This window comes from Artibeus jamaicensis, unplaced genomic scaffold (assembly GCF_021234435.1).
Source record: "Artibeus jamaicensis isolate MK-2021 breed Jamaican fruit bat unplaced genomic scaffold, CSHL_Jam_final contig_648, whole genome shotgun sequence".
Lineage (NCBI taxonomy): Eukaryota > Metazoa > Chordata > Mammalia > Chiroptera > Phyllostomidae > Artibeus > Artibeus jamaicensis.
The window spans coordinates 841670-851768 of NW_026521912.1; the positions used below are offsets into that span (position 1 = coordinate 841670).

The window sequence follows — 10099 nt, forward strand, 5'->3', positions numbered from 1 at the left end:
TCCTATTCTCTGTATCCCTTCCTCTGGCCTGTTCCAAACCAGCTACTGTCCCCACAATCTCCAACCACTACGGGGCCTTCATTTCTACCTGATAATCAATGTCTTCTCTTCTAAGTTGTGGTTACCTCTGGCTGTCTCAGCTCCACTGGCCCTGTCTCTTCTTACTCAATGTGTCTCTCCATGAAGATGGTCCTGGAGATTCTGGAGGACAAGTCAACACGTTCAGTCCCTTCAAGCCAGTTCTTCCCCTCTATGGTGTCACCACCTACTGACGCTCAGAGGTTCCATTGCTTTAATTTGTGTTCAGGCATCACACTGTTAATAAGTGGCAGGACCAGGCCTCAAGCTGTCACTACACAGCAAGGATGAAACACAAGGCCCATCATCAGCTAGAGGCTGGCCTGCTGCTCCAGTCCTGATGCCCCTCACTAGCTCCTCCAGCATGCCACACACCTTCATGCCCCCATACCTCTGTTACAGGTGCTCCCTTTGCAGGATCACCTGCCTCTCCATCATCTCATTTATCTTTAAAAAGGCCACCAGGGCAAAAGGTTGCTCTTGTTCTCAGTGCCCACACACAATTGGTGTAAACCTTTATCCCTTCATGAATAACTCTGACTGCATTTTTCTCCCATGTCAATGGTGAGAGCCTTGAGGGCCAGGGCTACATCACTGTCACCTAAAGATTGCCAAGCAAACCCAGGATACCTAACAAACTATAGGTGCATCATGCAGACATACGCAGTAGCAGAGCAAGGACAGACACTGGGTCTCAAACTCATTCAAGACTCATGTGTCACGCTGGCTGGTGTGGCTCGGTGGATTGAGCATCAGCCTACAAACCCAAAGGTCACTGGTTCAATTCCTGGTGAGGGCACATGCCTGGGTTGTGGGTCAGGTCCCTAGTTGGTGGTGTGCAAGAGGCAGCTAGTTGTTTCTCTTTCTCCCTCCCTCCCTTCTCTCTAAAAATAAATAAATGAAATCTTAAAAAAAAAAAGAATCATGTATTTGGTGCATTCTTTTAAGTTAAAGAAGGGCAACTGAAAATTGTCCTGACAATTTATTAATAAACTCAGTATCTTTTTTAAGGATCACCAATAAGTACCACCCCATCCCACAGAATTAGTTAATTGCAGGAGCAAAAAGGGAAATTTTGAGTGCATCAAAATGACTCCTGCTGATTTAAAAGAGATTCCAGTAAATGGAGGCATCATGGAGAAGTCCTGTTTGGATGACCTGAGGGTTTTCAGCCCCACAGCACTATTTTAAACAATCCTGGTTATGGGACATTGGTAATGTTATTCACATCAGTAGTACAGTGCACCTACTGCATATATAAGGGAGATGTGTATAGAAATGACATAAAACTATACATAGTTGGTACATACATCAAACAGCAACACTGGTTTCCACTGCATATCCCTTAGAATCTGTCTCATTTTATAGTCACAGAGTAGACTTTTTAAATTACTTGAGCAAGAACAAAACTAGAACAATAAAATGTATCTTCAGGCTCAATCCTGACACTTCACATGTATGTTGGGGGGCCTGGGCTCAAGTATTCCAGATGTAAAAATCTGAGTTCTTCAGGGTAAAAGTCTTAGGAATGCAAGGTCCCTCAGGAAATACTCTGGTGCCAGAAAAAAGACTGAATATATCAACCAACCCAATATAACTGCTATGAGATGAGGGCTCAAGTGGACACAGTACATGCTTTCCTACTCACCCCTTCCCATAGCCCATGGAAAGAAAGGCCATCTGCATGGGGTGGCTCCAGCTAAGTCACAGCAATTCCACATCTGCCAAAGTGAGATACCTGGGACAGAAACAGTCAAGTGCAGCTCCAACCCTCAAGTTCAGACCATTACCAGGCCACTTCAGTACTGCAAAAGCCTCTTGATGAGTCCTTCCATCCTTGTCTCTTCCCAAGAAAAGCAATCTTCTAAGATCATCTCTCCTTTTTAAGATTTTATTAATTTTATTTTTTAGAGAGGGGAAGGGAGGGAGAAACAGAAGGAGGGAAACATCAATGTGTGGTTGCCTCTTGTGCGCCCCCACTGGAGACCTGGCTTTCAACCCAGGCATGTGCCCTAGACTGGGAATCAAACTCACGACCCCTTGATTCTCAAGCCAGCACTAAACTACTAAGCCACACCAGTCAGGGCTAAGATCACCTCTTGATTGTGCCTAGAAACCCTTTATCACCAGCCTGACATGATTTTCTAGATTTATCTCCAGTTACCTTCTGGCCCAAAGTGCTTCATGGCCCAAAGAGATCTGGTCGGCTCCACAGCCCTGCTAAGAGTTCTAGCTTCTTTTTGGCCAGTCAAGCCCACTCCAGGGCTCTTAAACAGAACTACAAAGCAACATGGCAAAGCAGGAAAATCCCACAGGCTTTGAAGCCTGGCAGATCTGAACTCTGATACTAACCATAATACTAATTAGCTGCACTATTGTGGACCCATCACTTCCTTTCCCAGAGCTGTTTCCTTACCTACAAAACAAAGATGTTACTACCTACTTTGCAGCACCCATCAGTTCTGGGTAAGTACCTACTTCACCACCCGCCTCCCGGTCCACAAAGGAATACTTCAACCCTTTTCCTTTGGGACCCTGGAAACAACCCAACCTTTGATGCCACTTCTAATGGGCCTGGGTTCCTGGGAAGCCAGAGTGGTTCCACCAGCCAGGGCTCACCAACACAGCATCCTGTGAGAGCGAAAGATCTTATTCAGAGTTCCCTGCAGGGTCACACACATAACCTCAGACAAATCAGCTGGCCTCTTAATCTGTTCACCAGATATTGCTTCAGAAGTTGCTGAAGTTCTGTCCCCTCCTAATTTAGTAACAAAATCAAGGTGAATGTGTGTGTCCCTGACCTACCTCCCTGTCTGCAGCTGCAAGCACCCTCATTTCCTCTCTTCTGGTCCTTGACCCCTCTTCAAACCTCCTCCTCCCCTGAATTATTTCATTTGGTGGCACGCACACATCCTCTAAGCCACTTGTCTCCATCCCCGTAACTAAGCAAACTCAGCATCTCCAAACCCAACTTGGTCTTTTCCCTCCAAATCATTCCTCTTCCTCTGTCTCCCTGTTTCTGTTCATGGTGACATCAGTTCTGCCATTGGGTTGTTCTGACTGTTCTCTTTCCTGTGACCCTTTCCTCTGGCATAAATGTCTCTGACAGGCAGCTAGATGTGTCAGAGACATTTCTGTCTCTGACAGAGAGACCTCACTTCCGAGCTCTCTTCTAAGCCTTTCTTCACCCAGCACAGATGGGAGTGCCAACCACATGCCAGACACAGAGCAAGGCACTGGACACAGAAGATAAAGAAGAAGTCCCCCATCCTGATCCTCAAGTTCAGGCCATTTACCAGACCACCTCAGTACTGCAAAAGCCTCTTGACCAGTCTATCTACCCTTGTGTCTTCCCTAAAAAAGCAATCTTCCAAGATCACCTCTTGATTGTGCCTAGAACCCCTCTATCACTAGACTCCAGCATGTTTTTCTAGATTTATCTCCAAGTCCACCTTATGGCCCTTGGCCTGCCCAAACTGGTCTACTCAGGCTTCTGGTCCTCCTTATGCCCTCCTCTCTTATTCACTCAGGCCACTTGCTGCACCTGGAAACTCCTGCCAACACTTCTCTGATCACAATGATTAGTCTGGACACCAGTGCTGTCATCAAAATCAAGCAATGAACAACCATCTTTCCACATTCTCTCAGTGCTGTCATGAGCTACAGCTTCAACCCTGTGTTGCTGGATCTCACACACCTGTGTCTTTTCTCCCCAGCTCAGGTTGTACATGACTTCAGGAGGCAATTTCTTCCACTTTGCCCTATTCCCTGTGACAATGGACAAGTAGTTTACGTTTCTCATTTTCAGACTCTAAAAGTGCAATCATTAACTCAGCCTATGCACCTGGAGACTCTAGGTTGAGTGGGGATGGACGATGATCATGAGTCCCCCCCCCCAACATGTAGGGACATGGACGCTGCTTTCTGCCACCTTCCCACTCACTGTCTGTATACCTACACACACGCACTCTACTTGAGTGATGCACTTTCCAGTTTATACCCACATTCTAAACTGCTCCTTCTCTCAATGTCTGTTTTCCCTAGTGACCAATCAATGTTCACCTACCAGCCATGTAGGCAGAGACCCAGAATCATTCATCTCTTGCTCATGTCCCACATCTAAATACCCACTGAGTCCTGTGTCTTTTAGCTCCTAACTGCATCTCAAACCCATTCCCCCCTTTGTTTTCTTTCACTATAACCCAGGGTCATATTCCTGACTTTTCTTATCTAAAGGAATCACCTCCTAACTGGTTTGCTAACCTTCATCATTACCCTCCTCCAACTCTTCCTCCTGTGTACAGATCTGACCACTTCATTTGGTGGGCTAAATCTACGTAATAGCCACTCTGGTGTGGACTATCGGACAACACCTGCACCCTCTGCACACCAGCTGCATGAGTTCTTTAGCAACTACTCACTTCATCTTTCTTGCCCCTGAACTACCAGACCACATGTTGTTCCACGAACAAATCTAAACGTTTTCACCTCTGTATCTTTGCCAGTGCTGTTCTTGCATTCTGCAAAGACCCTCCCCATGGTCTTTACCTGTATTAACTTCTCCCAGCATACATGCTCACCTCCTTCAAGGAACACTCTGTGATTTGTTAGTGCTCTGATTTTCAGTGCTTTCACATCAGCCACCTACAACCATCAATGCACTCACCAGAGTGGGTCAAAATGATTTACACAGATGATATAATCACTGCTGCTTACCCAGAGCCTCACTCAGGACCTAGGGCACAGCAGTGAAACAGGGAGAGTTGCTTAAAGGAGGGAAGCAAGACAGAATTCCCTTCCCAGGCTGGTTCCCTCTTTCCCTGATCCAAAGCCTCAAGTCAGCCTGGCTGTTTCACCACTGCCACCTAGAGGTGAGGAGAGCAACTGCACTTATCTCACCTCTTCAGCATTCGATTTGATTCTATAAATTGAATGGATGGGTAGGTCGCCAAGAGGAATAGTTTATTCTGGTGTTCAGTCAGAGGCTTCAAATGGTGAATGAGCTCTGGTCTGGGCCACAGAGCGAGAGGGAGAGATCTCCAGATGGAGAATAGCAATCCAGGCAGTGGGGGTAACAGGCAGAGAGAGGACTAGAGTTTGTACAGGTGAAATCAAAAAGGAAGGGTTAGAATGTGCAAGGCCCCAGCCAGTGAGGTTGGTTGGAGCATCATCCTATAAGAGAAAGGTTGCAGGCTGGGTCCCTGGTCTGGGTGTGTACAATCCCTGATCTGGGCAAGTACAAGAGGCAACCAACTGATGCTTCTCACCTGCATCGATGTTTCTCTCTCTCTTCCTCTATCTCTAAAAGGCAATGGGGGTAAAAAAAGAATGTGCAAGATCTAGCCCAGACTTTAGTTTTTAAGCCTGAAGAGATTTTTAAAATTAAGTTGTTTTTGCTGCCCAAAGACTTTTAATCAGAAGTGACACACATAGTCAGATTTGTGTTTATGACAACTCTTGCTAGAATCGTGGAAAAAGAATAAAAATGGGAAGTAGGAAGTGAGAGAAGCAACTGAGCAAGCATCAGAAAGATGCTATTTTCATTATTCTCCTCTTGCTCTCCTATGACTTCAGATTCGACACATCCAAACTGAAATTCTGTCCCCTCAAAACCAGTGTTTCCACATAAACATTATTTATGTCCACATTTTGAGATGTTCATGTATTTCGGCCTCTTTGTGAATCCTGAAGTTGCAGAGTTTTATAACAGATCCCACCACAGGTCTCTGTACACAGAGATGCTCAATGACAACTGAATGGAATTCCTGTGTGGATCCCCTGAGCCCTTGTGATTCTAAGAGCAGTAAAACTCTGTGATTAAGAGTAATAAGAACTCTGAGCCAGAGGACCTGAGTTCAAATCCTACCTTGGCCACTTTACAGTGTGTCACTGGTTATATCAAATGATCCATCCATCCATGCCTCAGGCTTTTTTTTTTTTGTCCCTAAAACAAACAGTAATAGCACCTCCCTCAAGGGCTGGAGACAGATGTCTGTGAAGTGTCAAGCATAAAATAAATCCTCACTAAAATCTGCCAATGCTTTATAATATCATTTATTCAGTGCCTGTCACTCACGGGCAATGCACAATGCTAGGGGCTTCCCACACCCTTAAATCTTCACGGCAATGTTCTTGTCAATCCTACTTTATAGATAAGAAAACTAAGGCCCCCACAGATGAGTTTGCTGAAGGTCTTGGGATCCTTAGATCTTAAGGTGTCAGGAATGGGGGTGGAGGAACCTTTAGTGGAAAATTATTTAGTCCAGTGGTCATTCTCACATGTGAGTGAGTATGTGTGTCTGTGAGAGAGAAAGAAAGACTTTTGGCAATGTGAAGACTTTTCTGATCTTCACAAGGAATGGGGGAGGCAGGGGCAGTGCTGGCATCTAGTGGGTAGAGGTCAGGAATGCTATTCAACATTTGACAATGCCCAGGGCAGCTGAAACCAAGAATGATCAGACCCAAAATGTCAGCAGTGCCAAGGTGAGAATCTCTTCTCCAGAGTAATCATTCTCTACATCTTCCCACTTCTGGAGCACTGGCCATCTGGATTCCACACAGCCACTTTGGGTAAGGGCACTCTATGCCTCTAGCAGCCGCACAAAGTTCTCCCCCACGTGCTGGGCACCCAGTAGGTTTTAAACCCTGCACTTTTTAATGAGTCTAGCAGCAGAGAACTCCAGAAAGGGAAGGAAGAGTATCCATCCTCCATTGTTCAACTGCCTGCAGTTTGTCTTTTCAACACACACACACACACACACACACACACACACACACACACACACACACTTTATAAATCCAAATATCCCCCGCCCCCAAAACTGCTTTGTTAGTGATGGAGTTCAAAAATTACATATTTTTCTAGGACTCCATACGTACTGAAGGGTTTGCACACTTCTCAAAGGACCTCAAATCAGCCGCGGTCCTCTGACAACGACCACAAAAGAATCTGCAGGATTTCCAGCGGACTGAGGCCCTGGGCCGTGACCTCTGCGCTTAAGGAGCGCACCCCATTATCTCGTCTCTGGCTTCAAACTCCTGACTCCGGATTCTCGGCTCCCAAGGACTACACAGGCTCGGATCGTGGAGCTCGGCCGGCAGGCGCGTGCCCACGCCGTGTCCCCCCTCGCCCGCCCCTCGCGGCGGCTGAGGAATCCGGCCGAGGGCCTGTCGCCGGCGCCCTCACCAGCCAGCTCCCGTCCTCCCACCCCGGCCGAGCGCGTCCCCTCCAGGCCAGGCGCGGCCTGGGCCTCAGACGTTGCAGGCCCGCGGACGCCCGCGGCCCGGGCAGGCGAGCTCTGGCCTGCCCGCGGCCTACCCAGTCCGGCACCACCGAAGGCCTACGCCTCACCTGGACGCGGACGGGTGGGCCCAGGGCTGCTCCGAGGCGGGCGAGCGGCGGCGGCGCAGTGCTAACGGCTCCGCTCGGCCTCGGTAGCAGTGGTGGCGGCGGCGGCAGCTACGGCGACGGAGGCGGCGGTGGCGGCGGCGGCGGCAGCTCCTCCTCGGCGCGCAGGACCCGCTCCGGCCCCCGGCCCGGACACGCCCACCCAGGCGCGTGCACCCATTGGCCAGCATTTGCCAAGGTGCGCTTCTCATTGGCCGATGTAGCTGTCGCGGCGACTTGGGGCGCGCGGTGGAGGCGGGACTTCCGCTCGGCGCTGCCTAGGGAAGGCTCCAAGGCCGGCGACATCCGAGTGGCTAGCGATGGCCGTGGAGGGGTCCATGATGGGTCCGGCTCTTGGAGGCCGACTGAACTCGGTGATGTAAGAGCCACGCACGTTGTCGAGCGCATGCTATGTGCCCGTCCAAACCTGTCCTGCTGCCGCCGTCACCGCCACGCAAGGTAGGAACCGTCAGCGGGCCTCGACCATGGGATCAGAACTCAGGTTCGAATCCCAGCCCCAACTTTTCTTCACTACTGGGAGTTTGACAGGGGCTGACGTCACCTCGTGCGGCCTCAGTATCTTTATCCGATGTGGTGAGGAGGCAGATTATGGGACGTGGTCAGCATTCCAGCAGTGTTGACTATTAGAGCTGTTGGCTCAGTCACCCAGAAGCTCAGCCTAACATTCATTCATTAAAATGTTATTAAGCATCCGCCCTGGCTGGTGTGGCTCAGTGGATTGAGTGCTGACCTGCGAATTGAAGGGTCACAGGTTCGATTCCCAGTTAGGGCACATACCTGGGTTGTGGCCCAGGTCCGCAGTAGGGCACTCGTGAGAGGCAACCACACAGTGATGTTTCTTTTTTCTCCCTCTCTCCGCCCTGTCCCCTCTCTCTAAAAATAAATAAATAAAACCTTTAAAAAATGTTATTAAGCATCTACTCTGTGCCAGGCACTGCATGCATGTTCAGTGAACTGACAAAAATACCTGCCCTTATTACCGAACTCACGTTCTAGACCATCGCTGTCAAGTAAAAATAAAATGTGAGCCACAAACGTTGGCACATGCATAATTTAGCATTTTGAATAGGCACGTTAAAAGAAAAAAGTAAAAAGAAAGAGAAGGCTTTAATTTTAACGATGGGTTTTACTTAAACAATGCATGTCCAAAAGGTTATTTTAACAAGCAATATAAAAGGTTATGAGATCCTTCACATTATTTTTTTTTCTTCACCCATCTTTGAACACTCACAGTCCATCTGAAGTTGGATTGGCTACTTCACTGGATTGTGTAGTGCTAGACAGAGAGGCAGAAAAATCAAAGGGATTCCACATCAGGTGGTGAAAAGTGGTAAAAAGAAAAGTAAATTAAGAAAAGGGCAGGGGGGATGTGGGAGTAGCAACTTGAAACACAGTGGTCAGCAAGCTTGAAAAGATGGCATCTGCAGAAGGGCTGGAAGAGCTGAGAAGACTGAACAAAGAATTATGCCATTCATTGTTGAGTGCAGTGTTGGTTCAGTAGAACTTTCTGTGATGATGGGCATGTGTTGATAATATCAGCACTAATTTAGTAGCTACTAGCTCCATGTAGCTTTTGGGCACATGACTTGTGATTACTGCCATTAAAGAACTGAATTTGCAATATATTTAATTTTTACTTAATTGAAATTTAAATAGTCATAATAGGGCCAGTGGCTTCTATAACAGAATACATAGATTTAGGAGAATGGTGGCAAGTGCTGTGAATTGAGCCTGTACCACATTCTCAATGCTTGATGCAGGTTCTGCTGTGTAATTTTTGAAATATCTCTGTGAGAAGGCAGAAGTGATCATTGTCACCATGTAGAATGAAGTCTTTCATTCACTGATGTATACTTTATTGTTGTCATTAATAGACTATTTTTAGGACAGTTTTAGATTTACAGAAATATTGCAAAGAAGGTGCAGAGTTATCATTTTCCTCATGTCAGTTTCCCCTATTATTGCATCTTTTATTAGTATGATACATTTTTAAAAGATTTTATTTATTTTTAGAGAGAGGGGAAGGGAGGGAGAGAGACAGAAACATCAATGTGTGGCTGCCTCTCGCATGCCCTCTACTGGGAGATCTGGCCTGCAACCCAGGCATGTGCCCCGACTGGGAATCAAACCAACAACCCTTTGGTTCACAGGCCGGCACTCAATCCACTGAGCCACACAAGCTAAGGCTAGTATGATACATTTGTTATAATTAATGAACCAATATTGATATGTTATTATTAACCAAAGTTTATATTTAATTTAATTTAATTTCCCTAATATACTCTTTCTCTTCCAGAATTCCATCCAAGATACCATATTACATTTGTTTTTTTTTAATTTTTTAAAATATTTTATTTATTTCTTTAGAGGGGAAGGGAAGGAGAGAGGGAGAGAAACATCAATGTATGGTTGCCTTTCGTGCGTCCCCTGCTGGGAACTGGCCTGCAACCCAGACATGTGCCCTGACTGGGAATCAAACCGCGATCGTGTGGTTCGCAGGCCCACACTCAATCCACTGAGCTACACCAGCCAGGGCCCGACAAAATGAAGATAAACAACCTATCGAATGCAGAGTTCAAAACACTGGTTATTAGGATGCCTAAGCAACTCAAT

At 47.0% G+C, this 10099-nt stretch overlaps 1 protein-coding gene across 3 annotated transcripts in view; it reads right to left on the bottom strand.

The window, feature by feature from the left end:
• Positions 1 to 7612, bottom strand: part of ELAVL1 (ELAV like RNA binding protein 1) — a 47341-nt gene extending 39729 nt beyond the window's left edge. For 2 of the 3 annotated variants that reach the window (XM_037158914.2, XM_037158911.2), the window contains exon 1: positions 7430 to 7612. The gene's annotated coding sequence lies outside the window, so the exon portion shown is untranslated. Of the gene's footprint in view, positions 1 to 125; positions 202 to 7429 lie in introns of all 3 variants that reach the window. The other variant, XM_053670900.1, reaches the window with a different exon arrangement.
• Between the last annotated feature and the right edge of the window lie 2487 nt (positions 7613 to 10099).